Source organism: Narcine bancroftii, chromosome 14 (assembly GCF_036971445.1).
Source record: "Narcine bancroftii isolate sNarBan1 chromosome 14, sNarBan1.hap1, whole genome shotgun sequence".
In the NCBI taxonomy this organism is placed as follows: Eukaryota; Metazoa; Chordata; class Chondrichthyes; order Torpediniformes; family Narcinidae; genus Narcine; species Narcine bancroftii.
This window is the reverse complement of record NC_091482.1, coordinates 14,398,580-14,421,330: the sequence shown is the minus strand read 5'-3', so window position 1 is coordinate 14,421,330 and position 22,751 is coordinate 14,398,580. Positions and strand designations below refer to the sequence as shown.

Sequence of the window (22,751 nt, the reverse complement as noted above, 5' to 3'; positions counted from 1 at the left end):
ACTGAGGGCAGAGAAATGTGCTTCAAGGATAATGAAGCATGCTGATGCATTATTAATAAAAAGGTGGGGGGGGGGTGGAAATCTTCAGTATGACCTCCCCCCAACTGGCTCCTGTAAGGGGTTTATCCTCATCAGTATCCATTTTAAATTAGAAGGTGTTGTGATCTCATAGGGTTACCAGTTTACAAAACAAAAAAAAAATACACTCACTTATTTCTTTCAACACACCATGAAATCGACTTTTTTATTCACTGGACACAAGATTGCATTCTCAACTCCCAAACACCACCCAGCTTAACTCTTCTCATTACGCCACATGGGTGATCCTGATGCTCTCACTCTCCTCCTCCTGCGTCTGAGATCCATTACTCGTATACGAATGCTTAACACACTCCTGCATGTGCGCTATTACTCACGTGTGTCGCATCGCATACGTCATTAGCGGCGACCGGCACCACTCTCAATGAAGGTAAATACGCGACTGCTACAATACAGAGAGAATAAAATAAAAATAGATTAGTGTCAACAGATAATTGATCATTGGAATGATTTGAGCCAGTTTCTATGCTGTAACAGCATTTTGTTTGATTTGAATACAGAACATTAATGTGTCTCTTGATTTGAAAACATCTTAAATTTGAAGAACCACTTTCATCTGGCTCATAGAGATGGAATATGAAATCACAAGCAAATAACTTTGTATTAAAATTTCAAAACAGCCCTTACAGTCAGTGTAACAATTTTACATGAAAATACAGGCACTCTATTTCAATGTTTCACGATTAAGAGCTCATATTTCCTTACCTGTCTGTATCCTGCTTCATGAAGTGTAAAATTGGATGGCAATTGTTTACATGTGGCAGATCTAAGACAGTTGAAACAAAATGATTTTTTTTTAAAGACACTCATGGGACTTGGGCATTGCATCCACAGCCATGATTTATTACCTACCCCTATTGCCTTTGAGATATTTTCTTAAACTACTGCAGTCAGGATGACGAAGGTTTTGCATCATGTGTTTAGGTACTGCTATTAATAGTTATAGTATAGTCATAAGGGTCTTACAGCATAGAAAACAGGCTGTTTCAGCTGTTTGTTGACTTCAGGGAAAACCAGATCTGTACAAACCTGTGATGATTGGGAATCAGAGGTGGAGAGGGTGAGCAAATTTACATTTTGGGGAGTCACTATCTCAGAGGATCTTTCCTGGACCCAACACACTAATGGCATTGTAAAGAAAGCACGTCAGCACCTCTACTTCCTCAAGAGTTTGCGGAGATTTGGTACGACATCAGAAACAGTGGGGAAATTTCTACAGATGTATGATGGAAAGCTGCATCGTAGTCTGGTATGGGGACACCAATTCCCAATGCCCTCCAAAAGATAGTGAACACAAACCTTGACAAAACTCTGTCCACCATCGAGAACATCTACAGGGTACGCTTCCGTCGAAGAGCAGCAACAATCATCAAGGATCCATGTCACCCAGTCCATACTCTATTCTCGCTGCTGCAATCAGGAAAGATGTATAGATGACACAAGACTCGCACCACCGAGTTCAGTAACAGCTACTACTCCTTCACCTTCAGACTCCTCAATGACAAACTCAACCAGGGACTCATTTAAGGACTTACTTTTGCACTTTATTGATTTCATTTTTACTTCATTTTAAATAAGTGAGAAATTTAAAAACACAATATTAGTAAGTTCAGAAATAGTGGATTAGATAGCTTTATCAATTCTCTGTCCAGTTCCCCCTACCTTTGGTATTTACCACAAAATATTTTATTCTAATATATGTCATATCAAATTTAACCAAGCTATCATTTGTCAGTTTTCACACTGGACTCATTATAAGTCACAATTAAAAATCCTTTGAATGGCACAAGAACAACATGATTCCTTTATCACCAGTCCTGACTTTAGTCATGAATTAAGTGAGGTGTGTTCACTGCTTCAAAGCAATAGAGCCAACAAATGTAATTTTTTTTACATAGAACTTGTGTGATTTGTTTTATTCTGAGGTGTCTCCCTCCCGTCAGGAGTGGTTATTCACACAGGAATGACCAAAACTCCTGTGATCACACCATGAGTTTAGACAGAATACCTGAAGTGCAGTATTTAAGGAGACTGGACATCCTATTCATTAGTCCGTTGTTCATGGATCACCTGCAGTTCAGTTTAGACTGCAGGCTATCCATGAAAATAACTAGGGGTCGAGGAAGCAAAATGTCAGAACAGGAATGAACCTTATTCCTGCTTCGATCTGGAATTTCCTAGAACGCAGCAGCTGTGTAAAAAAACACAAGAGAGGAGGGAAAGACAGAGTCTACTGATTCTTATTTCTATATTATCAGGTGGCCATTAGTAAACCACTTGGTGTTGTCAGTGGAGCAACAGTTGTGTGACTTTAACCTTAATGAAGATGTATTCTGAGTGATTCTGTTAGGGTTTAAATGCTAACCTGGAATCATGTTACTAACAGCTACTACTTTATCTGAAGCTGTGACATTAACTGCAGCTATAAATTTTAAGCAACAGATTTGTTTGAAGACACCAGGGATTGATTGTTCTGGCATTTTGTTTGGTGCAAACCTGAACCTTGCACAGCTGCACTCATTATGGGAACTTCCAGGTCTATTCATTTTGAGAATATGAGGGTAATTGCATGCATGTCAAATTTCATCAGTTCTGAAAAATTTCTCAGACTGGGGGTCCTGGAGTCAGGGAGGGGAAAAGTGTACTATTGCACATTATCAATGTCATATTCAGTGAACATAGTAGAGGGTAAGGCCTTCACAATTACATGCTAAAACTCTTGATTCTAAATTTAGCACAAGGTATTTTGTCATTCCATTTCATTGTGCACTGTGTGAGTGATTGAACAATGAAATCTGGAACTTGCTGAGAGCCAGATCACAGGCATTTAAAACCGGACATTCAGAACACGACACAAGGAGCAGATATGACCTATGAATGACTGATACAGATTCCAAGCAAGAATGGAAACAATGAAGGATACCCAACAGCTGTGGCAGAGACTAAGTGACATAACCTGCTACAAAACCAAACTCGGTGCAGTGGGAGAGAGCAAAGCTTCACTCTCAGATGAACTCAATGCTTCTATGCTGGATTTGACCACCAACACAAGGAAGAGCCACTGCACAACCCTGCATTCTTGATGACCACCTATTGTCAGTATCTGAGGATGACATGTGGGCTGCCTTCAGGACAGCGAAACTAAGGAAAGCATCCAGTCCTGGCCGAGTACTGAAAATCTGTGCTAACCAACTTGCTGATAGATTCAAGGATACTTCACATTTCACTCCGACAGGGCATGGTACCTACCAATTTTAAACAGGCCTCAATCATACCTGTACCCAAGAAGAGAGTGATGTCCTGCCTAAATGACTTCTAACCAGTGCCACTCACATCCACAGTGATGAATTGGTTTAAAAGGCTGGTGTTGAAGCATAGCAGCTCCTGTCTGAGCGACAACAGGCATCCATGCTAATTTGCCTACTACAGAAACAGGTCTATGGAAGATGCCATCTCAATGGCTCCATACAAAGCCCTACAACACCTGGACAGCAAAGACACATACACCAAGATGCTCTTTACTGACTACATTTAGGATTCAGCATCGTCATCCTCTCAGAAATGATCTCTGAAAACTCCAAGAGCAGGGCCTCTCTGTAAAACTGGATCCCAGATTTCCTTACCTCCAGACCACAATCAGCAAGAACATCTCCTCCATGATCTCCACCAGTACCGGAGCACCACAGGGCTGCATTCTTACTCCCTGCTCTATTTGCTTTATACTTATAACTGTGTGGCTTGGTACAATAACACCGTCTACAAATGTGCTGACGATACCATTGTGGTGGGTTGTATAAAAGGGGGCGATGAGTCTAGATACAGGAGGGAGATTAAAAAGCTAACAATATCCTTGTACCCAATGTCACTAAAACCAAAGAGCCAATTGTGGACTCTTGGAGGGGAAAATCAGAGGTGTATGATCCAGTGATCATTGGGGGATAAGAGGTGGAGAGGATGAGCAAATTTTAATTCTTGGGAGTCACCATCTTGGAGGGCCTTTTCTGGAACCTACAGATGAATATTATCATGAAGAAAGCATGATAATGTCTCTACTTTTCAGGAGTTTGCAGAGGTTTGATAATGACATCAAAAACCTTGGCGAACTTCAACAGATGTGCAGTGGAAAATGTGCTGGGCAGGGGCATCAATATCTCTAAATGAATGGAAAGCACTGCAAAATGTTGTGGACACAGCCATGTACATCACAGGCAAAACTCTCCCCACCATCGAGAAAATCTACATGGAACACTGCCATCGGAGAGCAGCAGCAATCATCAAGGATCCACACCATTCTCTGTCCTCGCTGCTGCCGTCAGTATAGTTGCCCCAGGACTCGCACCACCAGGTTCAGGAACATTTTCTACCCCTACACCTAAACAACCAACTCAGTCAGAGACTCGTTTACATTGCACATTATTTATTATTGAATATTCTGTTGCACAGTTTGTTTGCACTTTGTTTACATTTCTCTCTTTTGCATACGTATCTTTTCTTGAGTAGTTATTTGCACTACCCAGAAGTAGAAATTCAGCCTGGCCTGCAGGAAAAAGAATCTCAGGGTATGTATGCTGATAATAAATTTGGACTTTTATTTGGGGGAAGGGGGTTGGTGAGATTTCAAATTGATTTGAAATATCTGAATATTGTCCTTTGTATATTCAAAAAAAATTGGACTTTGAACTCATGGTTTTATCTATGTGAAATATAGTGCCCTTGTAATGAGCAAACATCTGCACAGGATCAGAATAACCTGAGACAATGCAGTTGAAAGAGCAACTTCTGAAAAATCACTGAGACACTGAAGCTATTTTTCTGGAATCAAGATAGGTCAGAAGGTGCTTTCCAGAATACAAAGATCAAACAAAATACCTCTTGATGGATGCAATCTAGCCTTCCAAAATGCAACATCAGGATTTGTGTTTTGAGAAGCAGGTTGAAAGCATAACTGTGATTAGTGAAACTGTTGCAGTAATCAATGATGATGCAGGAAGTAGCAAACTCCATGAAGAATGGAACAAAGATTAAAGTTTGAACAAATCAGTTTTCAAACCGAGCAATAAACATACAAGGCTGGAAGTAAAGTTTTGTGGCAAGAAAAGGGAACCATTTGCTCCAGCTTTGTGCATGGCATGCTGCTACTTAGTCTCTACGAAGTCAGGAGTGAAACATTAATCTGCAGAAGCTATGATTTTAGAAAAAAAACATAGGCTGGAGGAATTCAGCAGGTCTCACAGCATCCAGAGGTCGCTTCAGGCCTAAGCCGTTCTACAAAGTATACCAATAAGTAAAAATCTGGTGTCTCAATTAAAAAAAAGAGCAGGGAAGGAGTGCAAACCAACAGATAAGAGACATTAATTGGATATGGATAAGAGAACAGGAGAGGAAAGGTGAGAATTAATTGGGGAAGGGTTGGCTCTGTGAATGCAGAGGTGGGGGAAAATATGCAGAAGGAAATGGGTAGAGAGAGAAGAAAGGAGATATTGCGATAGAAGGTAGGGGAGAACTAAAGGAAACTGGAGAAGTAGATGCTAATGCCATCCAGTTGGAGGGTGCCCAGACATAAAATGAGGTATTGTCCCTCCAATTTGCGGTGACCTCAGTCTGGCAGTGCATAGACCATGGAGGGACATATCAGCAAGGGAGTGGGGGGGGGGGGGCAATTGAAATGGGTGGCCACAGGGAAATCCTCATTACTGTGGTGGACAGAGCTTAGGTGCTCAATGAAGTAATCTCCCAGCCTGCATCCAGTCTCTCCGATGTAGCAGAAACCACAATGGGAGCACCAGATGAAGAAGAAGATATTTGCAGATTCACAAGTGTGGTCAGGATCCAGTTACCTCCAGCATGATCATGTAAAATATGTATAGGTCCTATGTCCATGGCATTCAAGAGTCTGTTTCAGACCTAGTTTGTCAAGCTGGCTCCCAACAAAGTAAATGTACAAGAAAGCCTTGTCAGGCTCGTTGCCACCAAATGGTTCATATGGACTGTACTGGACATTGTGCATAACTTTATATTCGTTTAAACGGAATACCAGGTGCACATTAAAATTATGTTCTACATTCACTCTGCACTGGCTTCCTATCACCTCTGTGACTGGTGAGCTGCCTCCAAGGAAATGACTTGCATCTGAAGTTCACTAGCAGACCATTGTGTCTGACTAGTGGACAATTTTCCACAATTGTCATGTACACATGGGAAAAAAATAATGTTTCTGTATCACATTCAAATCAACTCTGCTCCAAACTCAAGGTCAATGTAGCAAAATTAATGGTTTATACTCTCCCTCAATCTCCATTATGCAATAGAAAATAATCATTAACATATATGAAAACATAATGAAAATAACTTTCACTCCGTATCTTAATTTTAACTGAGTAGATAGGAATAAATTTATGAACAATACATTTGAAGAGAAAAAACCATATCAACACACAAAATACAATGACAAGGTATAATATTTAGTACTATTTCATTAATTAGCCTAAGAGGTTGTGTATAATAAATCTTGCATATTTAGTGTTTCTGTCTCATGAAGTTCATTTTCCAGCTGGTTAAATTTAATAAATTTTCAATAGATTATCGTTCCACTTCAGGACCAATTCTATTATGGAAGATGCATCTTTTATCAAGTATTCTGGCTGGCTATAATGGTGTCCCTAATATGCTCCCACCACCAAAGTAGAAGTAAACACATTTAATTCCTGATTGTGTGTATGAGATTTGGGTTTAATCAATCCAGCTGACTATGTCATCAGAGACAGGTAAGACAAATCTCAGTTGTTTGCTGTACCAAGACCTGGCTAACAGAGAACACATCTGACCGCTATCATACTAGTCTGTTTCACCATTCATAGACTGCATCGGAACTCAGGTTCTGGAAAGGAAGAGGCGGCAGTGTGAGCTTTTTTGTTAATACTGGCTGGTGCAATTCATCCAGTTAAAAAGGTAATGCAAGTGTCGCAGTAGCATTAGATGAAGAGAAAGCTTTTGATAAAGTGGAATAGGACTTCCTTTTTAAAACACTTGCTAAATTTGGATTTGGTCAAAAGTATTAGATAAAGATCCAAGATCAAGGGTTGTGACAAATGGTGCTATGCCTGACTAGATCAACCAAGCAAGGTTGTCCATTCTTGTCCACCCTTTTTGTATTGGTAATTGAACCCTTGGCTGAATTAATTAGAACACATTCAAATATTAATGGTGTTAAGACAGGCATTAAATTTAAATGGCTTGAAGGAGGGATAAAATATTTAGGTGTCCGGATTGATAGTCAGTTAGATACTCTTCATAAAATTAATTATGGACGTTGTTTAATAAAATTGTAGCAGATTTAAAAAGGTGCATTAATAGGTCAGGTAAATTGTATTAAAATGAATATTTTTCCAAGAATACACTATTTGTTTCAATCATTACCTATTGATGTACCCAAGAAGTTTTTTTAAGGACTTAAAATTATAATGAAGTTTTTATGGAAAGGTAAGATGCCAAGGATTTCTATGGAAGAATTGACTTGGAGGTTTGAATTGGGTGGTCTACAACTTCTTAACTTTGAATATTATTATAAAACAGAACAATTATGATTTCTTTCTTCTTCTTTTTGAAGAAAGGGATAAAGTAATGTGGGTCAATGCTGAAATGAATAAAATAGGTGAACAACAGTCTGAAGAGATATTATATAAATGGAACAAGGCATTAGTGACTGGGGAAGTAGATACACCAATATTGAGTCATTTGATAAGAATGTGGCACACAGTTCATAGATTGATGGGAATGTAGGGATATGGATTAGCAAATAAGCCATTGGTACAAAATAGACTGATGCCTTTTACATTGAAGAATAAGAATTTTATTGATTGGTCAAAGAAAGGAATAAAGTTTATTCAAGATTGTTATTAAGGTAGATATTTAATGATGTTTGACCAATTGAAAATTACTTATGGAACATAAAATAATACAATATTTGGATATTATCAATTAATGACTTTCATTTTTAAATGGGAAAATTTGACCTCATTATATTTATTACCACAAGATGAAATTGAAACTATTATAACAAATCCAAACCTTAAACAATATATTTCAATTATGAATCTTTTACTTTTAAGAGTTTAAAAAAACTTTCATAAATCCAAATAGAGGTGGGAAGATGATTTAGGTTTAGTTATAACCAATAAAATTGTGCACAGATATGTCATGATAGCATGAAAAATAGAAAAAATGTTAGATATGGAATGGTACAATATAATTTTTTGCATCAGTTATATATTACACCACAAAAGCTTAATAAATTGATATTAGATATGTCAGACAAATATTTCTGATGTAAGCAAGATACTGGTACTTTTATTCACTCTACATGGTCATGTCCTAAATTGAATTCCTTCTGGGCTAATTTGATTGATTTTTTTTTTTTTTACAACAGGTAATAGGGATTCCACTTCCACTGAATCCTATGTTATTTTGTTAGGAGATATATCAAAGATTAACTTGGGGTCCAATTTGGAATGGTCTCAGAAGGGAGTTTTTAAAGATTGCACTGACAGCTGCTAGAAAATGTATAGCAGCTTCATGGAAATTAGAAATAGATCTAGTATTAGAACACTGGCATAACGAATTGTATACCTCGAGTCAGTGGATTGGGCGTGTTCAATTACTAAGTTGAGGATCTGAATTATTACACTAGAGCTGTTACAGACTTCATCAGCTGTAGATGAGTGTGTCTCCACCAAATGGTTCAGTGTTTTTCCCCAAACAGAAGCCCTAGGTAAACCATGAGATTCAGAACCGCTGAGAGCCAGATCACAGACATTTAAGTCTGGAGATCTAGATCAATACAGAATGAGCACATATGACCTGTGAAAAGCTATCTCCCGGATGAAGTAGAAATTCCAGATAAAAAATGGGAACAACAAAGGAACCCTGGACAGCTGTAGCAGGGGATAAAATTCCATAACCTGCTACAAAACCAAATCCGGTGAAATAGCAGACGGCAAAGCTTTGCTTCCAGAGGAACTCAACGCCTTCTACACCCAATTTGATGACAGTAACAATGAAAAACCACCCCCCACCCCCATCCCCTGATGATCCCATCCTGTCTGTATCTAAGGATGACATGCATGCTGCCTTCAGGAGAGTGAATCCGAGGAAAGTATCCGGCTTGGATGTAATACTTGGCTGAGTATTAAAATCTATGCTGACCAATTTAACAATGTATTCATGCATATGTTTAATATCTCACTCCAGCAGAATGTGGTACCCACTTGTTTCAAACAGAGGTCAATCATAGAGTGTAGTAACCTGCCTTAATGATTATCGACCAGTAGCACTTACATCAACAGAGATGAAGTGTTTTGAAAGGCTAGTGTTGAAGCATATCAGCTCCTATCCGAGGGGTGACATAGTTTGCCTATTGTAGTAACAAGTATATGCTGGATGCCCTATCACTGGCTCCACCCAAAGCTCTGGAACATGTGGACAGTAAAGATGCATTCTTCAGGATGTTCTTTATCAACTAAATTTCAGCATTTATCATGATCATCTCATCAAAATTGATCAGCAAACTCCAGGACCTGGGGCTCAACACCCTACTGTGCAGTTGGATCCTGGATTTCCTCACCTCCAGACTATGATCTCCATCAGTACCAGAGCACCACAGGGCTGTGTTCTTAGCCTCCTGCTCTACTCACTTTATACCAATGGCTGTGAGGCTCGATACAACAATAACGCCATCTACAAATTTGCAGATAATACCACAGAGGAGGGTTGTATAAAGGTAATGAGTCAGCATACAGGAGGGATATTGAAAACTTGGCACCATTGAAAATGGTGCACCAACAACAACCTTGCACTCATTGCCACCAAAAGTAAAGAGCTGATTGTTAACATCAGAAAGGGAACACCAAAGGTATATAATCCAGTGATCATTGGGGGATCAGAAGTGGAAAGAGTGAGCAAACTTAAGTTCTTGGGAGTCACTAGCTTGGAGGATCTTTCCTGGACCCAGCACACTACTAAGTAAGCATTGTGAAGTAAGCACATCAGCGCCTCTACTTCCTCAGGAGTTTGCGGAGGTTTGGTGTGACACCAGAAACCCTGGCAAATTTTTACAGAGGTGTGGTGGAAATTGTGCTGACCGGCTGCATCAATATCTGGTATGGGAACACCAATACCCATGAGCTTAAAGCCCTCCAAAATGTAGTAGACACAACCCAGGACATCAGAGGCAAACTCCTCCCCACTATTGACTCCATCTACAGGGAACTCTTCTTGCTGCTGCCATCAGGAAAGAGGTATAGGTGCCACAAGAGTCACACCACCAGGTTCAGGAACAGCTGGTACCCTTCCACAACAAACTCAATCAGGAATGAATTTAAGGATTATTACTTGTGGACTTTATTTTTTTAATTCTCTCTGTATTGCATAGTTTCTTTACATTTATTATCTGTTTACAGTTCTTTATTTGTTCACATGTATACACTGTGTGCAGTTTTTTTTTTTGCACGACCAATAAGTGGTAATTCTGCCTCACCCACAGGAAAAATAATCTCAGGTTGCATATGATGTCATGTTTGTATTCTGAAAATAAATCTGAATCTGTAACCTCAACAGGTTAAAAATCCTTCTTTGGATTCATGCTTTGTACTCATCAGGATAAGCACTGGTTGATTGAGATTCCTGGGTAAGAATAATACACATTGGTATTGCTCCATTCATGACCTCAGAACATATCAAATACGCTTGACAGCCTCTGAAATATTTTTGAACAGTAGTCTTTACTGTGATGTCAGGTAAGGTGATGATCCATATTGCTTAAGGTACGGTTTAACAATAGCACTATACAAATAACTAAGTGACCTGTTTCAGTAGGCTTGGTTGAGGGGTAAATGTTTGTGATGACAACAGAAGTATTCCTTGTTCTTCTTTAAATAATGCCTCTGTGTTTTTATCTTCACCAAAGATTATGTGTTTCTTCAGAGAATTTTACAATTTAAACTTACTATTTTTTTAACCTCTTATTTTATTCTTATTTATTTCAATGTTTTTATTTATTTTTTTCTATTTTTTTTGCCAGATGCTTGAGGCTGCCAGTTGCTTGAATTCTGGACACAGCGAATTTTTACTATATTTTGATACCGATATAAATTCCTCCACTTACAAATTTTTGATTGTTTGGTTCCAGTCATTCAATTCGATAATGAAATACGAAAGGCTGTTGCCATAAAAAGAAAGGATCCTAAAAATCTTCCCCTACAGCCAATGGTTTCACAATTTTAACAGACATAATCGATTCCAAGTTGTTGCAATTAGAATGTCACTGCCTGTCACATATTTCCCCCTTCAGTGTCATTTCTCCCTGCATTCATAACTCGAATACTTTCCATTCCAGGATGATTTTTTTTTTAAATATCGTGACAATTCAAAGGAAAGTGAAAAATTTAGTGTGCTCTCCTTAAGAGTAAAAGCAGAAAGAAGGGAAAGCTCGGTTCAATTAAGATATTACGACAAGAAGATGTAAGGTGGGAGATAAAAGCTTGCAGGACTGAAGAATAAATTGAAAGAGAAAAGCAAGATTTTCAGTTTATCACTCAGACAGAAGATTAATGAATTTTTATTGAACGCGGTGAGGAAGTGTTGATGGGACTGTATAATTGGAACACAGGAGGGAAAAAAGAAGTAGTTATGTTCTTGCTTATAATAGGACAAGGCCACCCTTGTGCAGAAATGCCCCAACCACTTTGGCTATCTAGCCAAACCACATTTAATTTCTCAATGTCAAACCTAACTTAAGAAATATGCATTATTAAGAAATCACCATTATTCATAGTAAAGTAATACTCATTTTGTAAAATTTCTTTATCTTTACTCATTTATCCATCTCTTATGCTGGTATACCAATCAAAATAAAAAATGCTGATTATGTAAATCAGAAAATCTGCTTGATATATTTGATGCAACTACATTATTTCATTATAATGGTGCAGTTGATGGATTTCTCACAAATCTCTGCTGGCAAGAAGTGAAGCATCGTTCATTCCATTTTATGATTTTTGCTTTGTTCATTCCGGAACTTCATCCATTTTCAAATGAACTGCTAGCAACAGTATAAATACTACCTCCAGACTTCAGAGTTCTGTGCAAGGTGATTTCTGAATAAGTAACAAATCTGCACAGTGGGCAGGTTTAAAGAAAACTCGACACCTGACTGGAATTGTAATTTTGTGTTCCTCTCACTCACTAAAACACTGCTGTTATTCATTGGCTTTTGAAATGGATGTGTTCAGAATGAAACTTAGCAGGATTTCTGTTAAATTCTAGCTATTGAAATGTGAACCTATATTCAGGGGAGGCTAAACAGAATGATTCCTGTACACATAAATCTGCCTACGCTGAAGGATTTTTATGTTTACACCAGTGGCATATCTAGGTAAAATAGTGCCTATGGCAAGCATTGAAATTGTGGGCCCCTCCCCTGTTACAGAAGCACACATAAAGTTGACAGTTGGGCAGTTTTCATGCAAAATTGGGTTAGCTTTGAAGATCGGCCATGTGCGTTTTGGGCACTTTCTCAGAAGTCATGACTTCCCATTCCTTAAATCAGCGCCTTTCCTCATTGTAACAGGGTTAGAAGTGGGACAGCCAAAAGGTTTTTAACAGGGAGAAGCAGTCTCTTTTGCACTCTCCCTCCTCCGTTTAAAGCCTCTGTGCCTGCAATGCGATTAGACTTGTTCGCTTTGTTAGAGAAACCAGCGTGTTGAATATACAGTATATTAACATGCAGCCACTCAGAGCCAGGCACCGGAGAGCGCTGTGCGGAGAACTGCAAACACATTGCTGTTAAATGCCATTGCACAGGCGATGACTGGATACTGCCCCTCCTGCACCCAAGACCGTGCCAAACCTACCTAACTGCAGAACCGAAAAGGGCAGCCTGCACCTGAACTCTTTCTCATCTCAGAATAACTCTGCTTGGCTTCAGTGGGGAACAGAACATGGACATGGGTTGAACTAATTCTCACTGCTACAATTCCCCACTTACTTCAATGAAACCTCTGACTCTCCCTTTGTTTTGTAAGAGTCCGCTGCAAGCCATGGATAACAACAAGGGGTCTCCTAGTGAAGATAAACATTGGGCAAGTCACGTGCAGTTTTTTCCCCCATTTCACGCCACTTCTCTCTCTTGCAGTATGCGGGAGTTAAACATAAATATTGCTGTCACTTCAGGGAGAAATAAAGTTTTACTTACGATTGTTCAGAGGGTGGCCAGCTCCCCCTCTGAGGTCTGGTTTACCTAATGGTAGCACCATCCCTGGGTACAGTGCTACCAGAGCTCATCAGAGTACCACTCTGGCACCTTACCGGGCCACTTGGGGCCAGCATCTCATTGGGCCACTTAGGGGCCGCTTCAGCACCTTGCTCAATGCAGGATCAAAGGGGAAAATGGCAGCCTTCCTTACCCATAATCCCCCATGCAGCTGGAACCACTCTGCATTTCCCTGGTGGAGGCACTGGCAGAATGGTTCCAGCTGTGTGGGGAATTATGGGTAAGGAAAGTGGTTATTTTGCCCATTGATCCTACATTGGGCCCTGAAGCAGCCCAATGCGATGCCAGCCTGGAGCCGCGGTCTGGGGTGCTCAAGTGAGCCCTGGCAGACCTGCACCTCTGGGATGGAGATTCATTGTTGGGCTAGAACTCTAATATTGGGCAGGCAAAGAGAGTGGTGCCCCCTGTAAGTGGCACCCAGAGCATGTGCTCTAGCACCATGAATTAAATTTAGCCACAAGGTGGGTGATTCAGTGAAAGCAGAGATGTGTGTCAATAATAATTTTTGGTTTAAACATCTAAACATGAAGTGAAGAAACTTTCCTGAATCATTTTATCACACATGGTCCGATCTTAGGAAAAGAACTCTACATTTTTTCCTTAAAAAATTACTATACATGGTCAATGCAAATAAATATGCATTTGCACAGTATTAATTATTCTACATATTTTAGCCTGGTTTATGCTTCCAAGAGAAACTCAGCAAATCAAAGCAACATAATTCTTTAACAATATAAACATTCACTGTGTTCTAGGCTTTATTAGCCACATCATGCATACTTGCATGTGTTATTATCTGTGCATTGGCCAAACCTCCACTGATTAGACAATTTTCCTGCCAGCTATCATAGCTCACATCAGAAACATCTGGTGGGGAGGTAACTTTAATAGTCCCTTTTAATGTGATTTTCTTTGTGAAGGTGAAGGATGTCAGTCGAGGAAAAGACAGCATTTATCTTTCACACAACCTCTGCCAGCTCCTTGGTTCATCTTGTCTAGAAGGTCTGTTCAACAATAAGAATCAACTTACCATTCAAGAAGAGATGACTTCTTGAACAATTTTTTTCCTGCATGTTCACTGTAGAACAATGATTTGAAGCCTGCAGTTTCTGGAAGCTGCACTGACTCTTTTCATAGCCCCTACCCCCACCTTTTTTGCCATAAACAAAAACAACTTTCACTTTCCCATTTCTGACAAAGGGTCTTTGACTGAAGATATTAACCGTTTCTCTTTCCACAGATGACACCTGAATTGGTGAATGTTTTGAGCATTTTAATTGATGTCCACTCGACTAGTTTTTCATTTTAATAAATTTGAAACTGAAGTAAAGTTCTGAAACTGCCACAGCAGAATGTCGAATTAAATTCTCCAAATTACTAAGTCAGGTACCTTGTTTTCTAACTTAGTACAGTAATATAGCCATATTACATTACCAATACATATCAATTCCCAATATACACAAGATGAATATTTCTGGTTACTATGGTTAATAAGTTTGCTTATTATTGGATGGCCAGTGTTTCTTTTTCCTTTCTCTGGGGTTCTCTATTCCTATATTTAATTCTCATACCAAAATTTATGCTGGAGCTTAGTTTAAACCCCGAAGGACATCAACTCGGATTACATGGAATATTTTACAAGAAGTATGGCTTGAGCCCTTTAATCTTTAATCCTTGTGTGACATTTCCCCTTGAGAATTAAGACACTTTATTATCTATTGGTTATCAATGATTTGTTCTTCACAGACACTCTGATCGTAGCTGCATCCCACATTTCGAGTGTCAAGGTAAAATCTCCTGTTCTCGCAAAGGGTGTGAAATATTGTCCAGTTGAAGCACATGTTTAGAAATTTCAACAACAGTCAGCATTGGGTAAAATTCAAGTCTGACCAATTACATTTTTTGAACAGGTAACAAGGACAATCTATGAGGGCTACACATTTGATACAGTGCCTTGCTTTTTTAAAAAATATTGATTTGGAACAAAATGAACAACGGATAAATTTTCAGAGGAGATAAACTTTAGAATGCAGGCAAATATGGATAGTCTGGTCAAAAATAGAAAAATTGAAAATGTAATTTAATTCAGAGAAATGTGAAAGTAAGACATTTGGAGGAGTGTAACAAGACGAGGGAATATGTAATAAATAGAGATTATTGAGTGGTGTAGGGGAGCAAAGGGTTCTGGGAAGATAGCTCAACAGATTCTTAAAGGTAACAGGACAGATCAATAGCATGGGGCATTTTGCATCAACAACTAAGGCTTGGAACATAAAAGTATGCAAGTTATATAAGAATTGTTTTCTACACTTATTAGGTCTCTGTTGGGGCATTGAGTATCATTCAGGTCAGCATATTACAAGAATGGTGCAATTGCACTGAAGAGGTGATAAGAGATTGGCAAGATGTTCCCAGGTCTGTAAAATGTTAGTTATGAGGAAAGATTAGATAAGCTTGGGTTGTTCCCATTGCAAAAGCGGACACGATGGGGAGACTCAAATAAAGTGAATAAAATTACAAGGAGCCTGGACAAGTAGATAAGAAGAATCCATTTTCTTTGGTTGATAGGTTGAAAACTGAGGACATAGACTGAAAGTGATTCAGCAAAGAATTAGAAGGGAAACGATGAAATGTTATTTCAACAGACTGTGATAGGGGTTTGGAAATTACTGTCTTAAAGGCTAGTAGAGACATAACCTCTCAACACATTTAAAAGCTACTTGGATGACTTTTTGAAGAGTCTTGACCAGCAGGATAATACAATGAAAGAAAATCTTTTAAACAAATAAAAAGAAACCATAGCACAACTTGTGCTTGGTTTTAAAACTAAATCACACCACTTTTACTGTTGATGATCTTCTTTCAGGCTCATGGCATCTAATTCCTTGATCACGTTCGGCTCAGTCATTTTGTCCATCCATAATGAGGAAACCATTGTTCATAATCATCCAAACCCTTTTTTAAAAACCACCTATGCCCTAATTGTAAACTGTATGATGATAAATCTATATAGGTTTAGATCTCTGAAATGGATGTGCTCCATAGAATATAAATTTTAATCATTTTATCCATCAGCTCTTGGTTATTCCTCCAGGTCGAGAGGCTGAGTCAACCTTCAGAGTAATTTTGCAGAACTGCATTGTCTTTTTGCAAGAAATTAACCCTTAAATAACCCATTTATCAGGTCCCTCGTTGAATTATCCCTCTTCTCACAAACAAGCAAAATAGCAATCATCAAGACTTGCTACTTAACATATTTATCCAAATGAGTGATGTTTTAAATCTTCCCTCTTCAGAGATTAACTTTGTATTTGTATTTTTATCAACAATTACACAGCCATCTCATTGATTGTGTTGATTATAAAGTAGATTTGATCAGATCCATCAGAAATTTTTTAATGTCACACAATTATATGCTAATTTTCTATGCTTCAGTGATCTTAGATGCCTCGCGGTTCTTGAGCACATGGATCAGATAATACCTCTGCACAGGGTTCTCTGGAAGAAGTGGGCCATCAAGAGGTACAAAAAGGTATCACATTCTCACTGACCCCTATTATATTACATTCATTTGATCAAAAGTGCATAAAAATTCAACTCCAATCTTCAGTTGATTTTTTTTTGGTTCATGCTTTTAAAAAAATGGTGACTGCAAGTCGCAATGGCACACATCTTCTTCCTATTATAAAGTCCACTTGGTGATCACTTTCCTTATCTTTTGATAATCAGTGTTCATCAGTTTAGTGGCCACCATTCATTTTTCCAAAGTTGAATTACCTGTTCATAACCAAAATACATGGTCATCAGGAATTATAACAGGTATTCAGGGAAGAGAAAGAATGTGGGTTACAGGATTATAGGTCATTTGTCATGCTATATTCAGGGTACATGTTTTATGCATCAAGTCTCATAAAACTGTTCATGTACACTGATTATAAAAACAACATTGATATTTTATTTATTTTACTATCATTATGGCTGGTAAATCCATTCAATTTGAAGTAATCTAGAAGACCATCACATAAGAGAGCATGAATCAATGTCCTTTGCACTTGAATCAAATGTATAGATGTGAGAAACAATTGTGGTTAAGAGGCCAATGTAAAGCTGCAAGGGCAATGAGAAAGTTGCCTCATTCAAATAACTGTGGAAAATAATCTGCATAGTGGATTCTCTTTGATTGCAAATTGGCATCAGTGACAAGCCATTGCTCATTCATGTTTGCATCAAGTGGAAATAAAATGCTGCAGTCTATACGCTTTATTGAGAGATCCAAGGATGATAGAAGAATCTCAGTTATGGTTGTAACTTGGAAGGAATCTTGAAGGTGGTGCACCTCCTGCTCTTATGTTCTTTATTGGTTCATGTGTCTTGGTTAAATTCTGTTGGGGTGTCAGAAAATGGAGCATTTAATGATTTGGGTTAGAATTGCAAGATGGAAAGGATTCTAAAAGCATCTTCTTCTTTGGCTTGGCTTCACGGACGAAGATTTATGGAGGGGGTAAAAAGTCCACGTCAGCTGCAGGCTCGTTTGTGGCTGACAAGTCCGATGCGGGACAGGCAGAGATGCTTTAAGAATTAAAAATCCTACGAAATCTGACCCTGTTTTCAGAGGTAAAGGGGCTGCTTGACATTAATATGACTCTCACTCTCTTAAAAGCTAACTTACACCTTATTAACCTTAATTGAACCTATCATGTTTCTGAGGAAACGAATTCACAAGGACAGCAACATCATGCCTTGGAGTGCCTTTTAATGTTAGGTCAATCTCACAAGAATTGTTATTGTCAGCCTGAAGCAGTATTACTCATACATTGACTTCCAGGTTATCATAATTGTGCATGTACTAGAAAAAGAAAGAAGCCAATGCTTATGACTTTTTCATGAAATAAAATGCAGCTTCTCTTAAGTTAATTCACTACATTTGGATGGATAAACAATTACTGTGCAACACAAACATTCTACTTGAGTAAGCTTATTTGCTACATTTAACAAAATCTGTAACTTTGGTCTGTTATGTACCAGGCAGCAGCAGGAACAGAAATGAGCTGAGACAGTGTTATATTTAAAATAATATTTTTAATTATTAATCAACAATAATATAACACCTTATCTAATTTATCTCAACTTATCCCCGAACAACGCACAAATATACTTGTGTATGTGTGGAATATTCCAAGCCAATACAGCTCAAGGCACAATTCTTGAAAGGCAGTTCAAAGTTCAGCTTCAGAAAATCCAATGCATGAAATTGATGCAAAGTTCACAAAGTAGGTGAGAAAGACCAGACTTAAGACAGACAGTTGTAAACTCACAAAATCTTTGTCGAGGCCAATGTCCTTTTCAAATGAGTGGCAACCAAAACTCCCCTTTTTCCTTGGTGAAGGGGACACGAAGTGAGTGATTTTCACCAAGTTTCCACACACTTTTCATGGGTCAGCCGAATTGCAGTATTTCTTCGGCTTCTTGAGCCCCTTCATGGGTCAACCGTTCACAGTGGCCTTCACCTTTGGTGACAGAGGGGTATTCTCATTCCCCCATAACGTGGAGAAATCAGACAAATTGTGTACAATCACACACGAGGCCACTTCAGTACTGTATTACTTCGAAAAGCTTTGCTCCACAGCACTGCTTCCTTAAAATGGCCCCTTCAGAAGTGACTTTTCCTTTGGTCAAAATGGGATTCAACAATTCCCCTTTGGCCATGATGGTATTTAACAAGTCCCCTTCAAAGTGACCTTTCTTTTGGCCTTATTGTGGTGAGATGTAATTACACCACTAGGTCATCAGGGGTCATCCCGGTGACCTTGTATATAAAGCAGTCCAGAGCTACAGTCTAGCCTTCCAGGTTTGTCTTGCAGAGAGACAAGACCTCCGTGTACATATTAGTTGATTAAATCGGTCTTATACTCACCCTGCTGTTGTAGTTATTGTCAGTACATTCATGAAGCCACTTCAGCACAGTATAATTCAAAGAGCTGTTGGTCCCTTACAATGGTCCCTGAGGAGAAGTGTACTATCTCTGGAATCTGTTGGTCACTTAGTCTCTGCACCTGCACTTCCTCTCTCTTCAGATGTATCTATTTTAGGAACATGCCGTCTTCAGCCTGCCAGCTCACAAACTCCCAAACTTTCAGCTTGATTTATTCTCTTAAAGTGACAATCCCACTTATTTGAAAATGAACTTGGAGCACGTCATGGGCCCAATTATGGTTACATTTGATTTAAATAGAATATAAACAGTTGTTTTGGGGATGGTTATGACTTTCAGGCAGAATGGCAAACTAAAATTAAAAAGGTTAGGGATATCTCAAGGGGAGAATGAGCAGCCAGATATTGTGGTCCACATGGGGACCAATGACATAGATAGTAGTGATGTGGTCCTACAGAGTTAGGAAAAAAGTTAAAAAGCAGGATCTCAAGGGTGGTAAACTCAGTATTGCTGTCTGTGCCACGTGCTAGAGAGGGTAGGAATAGGAAGTTGTGGGAGATGAATGTATGGCAGGAGAGTTGGGACAGAGGCAGGAGGTCAGATTTATGGATCATTGGGATCTCTTCTGGGGAAGGTCTGACCTGTCCAAAAAGGACAAGCTTCACCTGAATTAGAAATAGATCAACATCCTGGCCGGCAGGTTTGCTAGAGCTGTTGGGAGGGTTTAAACTAGTTTGGCAGGGAGGTGGAAACCAAAATGCAAGTGCAGAGAAAAGGGCAGAAGGTCAAAAGAATTATGCTATGTGTTCTGAGTTTGTGAGGAAGGACAAGGATAAATGTAGCCAGTTAGAGGGGATGAAATGTGTCTATTTCAAGACTAGGTGTATTAGGAATAAAGGAGATGAATTTAGCATGGATCAGTACATGGAACTATATTGTTGTGGCTGTTACAGTGACCTCACTGGAGGAAGGGGAGGATTGGCTGATACAGGTAGCAGGATTTAGGTGCTTTAAAAGGAATAGGGATATTATCACGGCTATAGAAAGGGAGGACGCTGCAGAGGGATTGTCTACTGAGATGGTGTGGATGGAAGTCAGAAATAGGAAGGGAGCAATCATTTTGCTGGGGGTAGTCTTTAGGCTCTCGAATAGTCCTCAGGGCACTGAGGAGTAGATAAGCAGGCAGATTTTGGCATGGTACAGAAAATATAGAGTTGTAGTTATGGGTGATTTTAACTTTCCTAATATTGACTGGCACTTCTTAACTACGAGGGATAGATGGGGCTGAATTTGTCAGGTGTGCTCAAGAAAAATTCCTGACACAATATGTTGACCAGCCAACGAGAGACCATACTGGATCTAATTCTAGGTTATAAATCTGATCATGTGGCAGACCTCTCAGTGGGTGAGAGAGCCCACAACTCCCTGAGCTTTAGCATAACTAAGGATAAGAATAAAAGCAGTCAAAATGGGAAAGTGTTTAATTAGGGAAGGGCTAATTATGATGGGATGAGGCAGGAACTAATGAGAGTAAATTAAAATTATGTTCAAGGGTGAAAGCACAGAACTGGGACAGGGAAAAGATGGTAGGAAAAGTGAACTGTGGTTAATGAAGCAGGTGAGGAGGTCAAGAGGAAGAACGAAGCATATATTAGATATATATATCAAATATATATATTTGATATATATATTTGTGTTGGTGTCACACCAAGACACAAGAGAAACTTGTCCGTGAACTAGTCTTTGCAGACGATGCCGCTTTAGTTGCCCATTCAGAGCCAGCTCTTCAGCGCTTGACGTCTTGCTTTGCGGAAACTGCCAAAATGTTTGGCCTGGAAGTCAGCCTGAAGAAAACTGAGGTCCTCCATCAGCCAGCTCCCCACCATGACTACCAGCCCCCCCACATCTCCATCGGGCACACAAAACTCAAAACGGTCAACCAGTTTACCTATCTCGGCTGCACCATTTCATCAGATGCAAGGATCGACAATGAGATAGACAACAGACTCGCCAAGGCAAATAGCGCCTTTGGAAGACTACACAAAAGAGTCTGGAAAAACAACCAACTGAAAAACCTCACAAAGATAAGCGTATACAGAGCCGTTGTCATACCCACACTCCTGTTCGGCTCCGAATCATGGGTCCTCTACCGGCACCACCTACAGCTCCTAGAACGCTTCCACCAGCGTTGTCTCCGCTCCATCCTCAACATCCATTGGAGCGCTTACATCCCTAACGTCGAAGTACTCGAGATGGCAGAGGTCGACAGCATCGAGTCCACGCTGCTGAAGATCCAGCTGCGCTGGATGGGTCACGTCTCCAGAATGGAGGACCATCGCCTTCCCAAGATCGTGTTATATGGCGAGCTCTCCACTGGCCACTGTGACAGAGGTGCACCAAAGAAAAGGTACAAGGACTGCCTAAAGAAATCTCTTGGTGCCTGCCACATTGACCACTGCCAGTGGGCTGATAACGCCTCAAACCGTGCATCTTGGCGCCTCACAGTTTGGCGGGCAGCAACCTCCTTTGAAGAAGACCGCAGAGCCCACCTCACTGACAAAAGGCAAAGGAGGAAAAACCCAACACCCAACCCCAACCAACCAATTTTCCCTGCAACCGCTGCAATCGTGTCTGCCTGTCCCGCATCGGACTTGTCAGCCACAAACGTGCCTGCAGCTGACGTGGACTTTTTACCCCCTCCATAAATCTTCGTCCGCGAAGCCAAGCCAAAGAAGAAAAAAATAAAAGGAAGCAGGAGGGCTCATGAGAAGTATATGGAAGCCAGGAAGGAGCTTAAGAAAATATTTATGAGAGCTCTAAGGGGGCATGAAATGTCCTTGGCATGTAGGATTAAGAAGAACCCCAAGGCATTCTGTGTATATGTGAAGAACAGAAGGATGATGAGATTGAAGGTGGGGCCACTAAAGAATAAAGAAGGCAACATGTGCCTGGTGGTTGGGGAGGTCCTAAATAAATACTTTGCTTCAGTATTCACAAGATCAGGGTGAGATCGGAATAGAACTGGCTTGTATGCTGGGCAATATGGAGATTAAGGAAATGTTGGATCTTCTTAAAAACATCAATATTTAGCTCTAGAACCTTTGGCGGAAATAATTAGAAGACACAATGAGATTAAAGGTTTTGAAATGGATAATAAAGAACAAAATTAGTTTATTCACAGAAGATGTGATAATTTAACAAAACCAGAAATATTGTGTAAACTGAATGTTAGATTAGCAGAATATGGTTTAGTATCTGGCTATAAAGTAAATGTTGATAAGAGTGAAGTGATGCCTATGGTTGATATGGATTATACACAAAGTTTAAAAAAAATGACAAAATTTAAGTGGCAAAAAGCAATATTTAGGAATAAAAATAGATATAAATTTAAATAAT

At 39.5% G+C, this 22,751-nt stretch overlaps 1 protein-coding gene across 4 annotated transcripts in view; it reads right to left on the bottom strand.

Annotated features, from left to right (window-relative positions):
• Positions 1 to 22,751, bottom strand: part of sez6b (seizure related 6 homolog b) — an 813,765-nt gene that overhangs the window by 785,744 nt on the left and 5,270 nt on the right. For 3 of the 4 annotated variants that reach the window (XM_069911066.1, XM_069911061.1, XM_069911063.1), the window contains exons 3-5: positions 1,399 to 1,509; positions 805 to 865; positions 417 to 484 (exon numbers count right to left, since the gene is read on the bottom strand). The gene's annotated coding sequence lies outside the window, so the exon portion shown is untranslated. The remainder of the gene's footprint in view (positions 1 to 416; positions 485 to 804; positions 866 to 1,398; positions 1,510 to 22,751) is intronic. The other variant, XM_069911062.1, reaches the window with a different exon arrangement.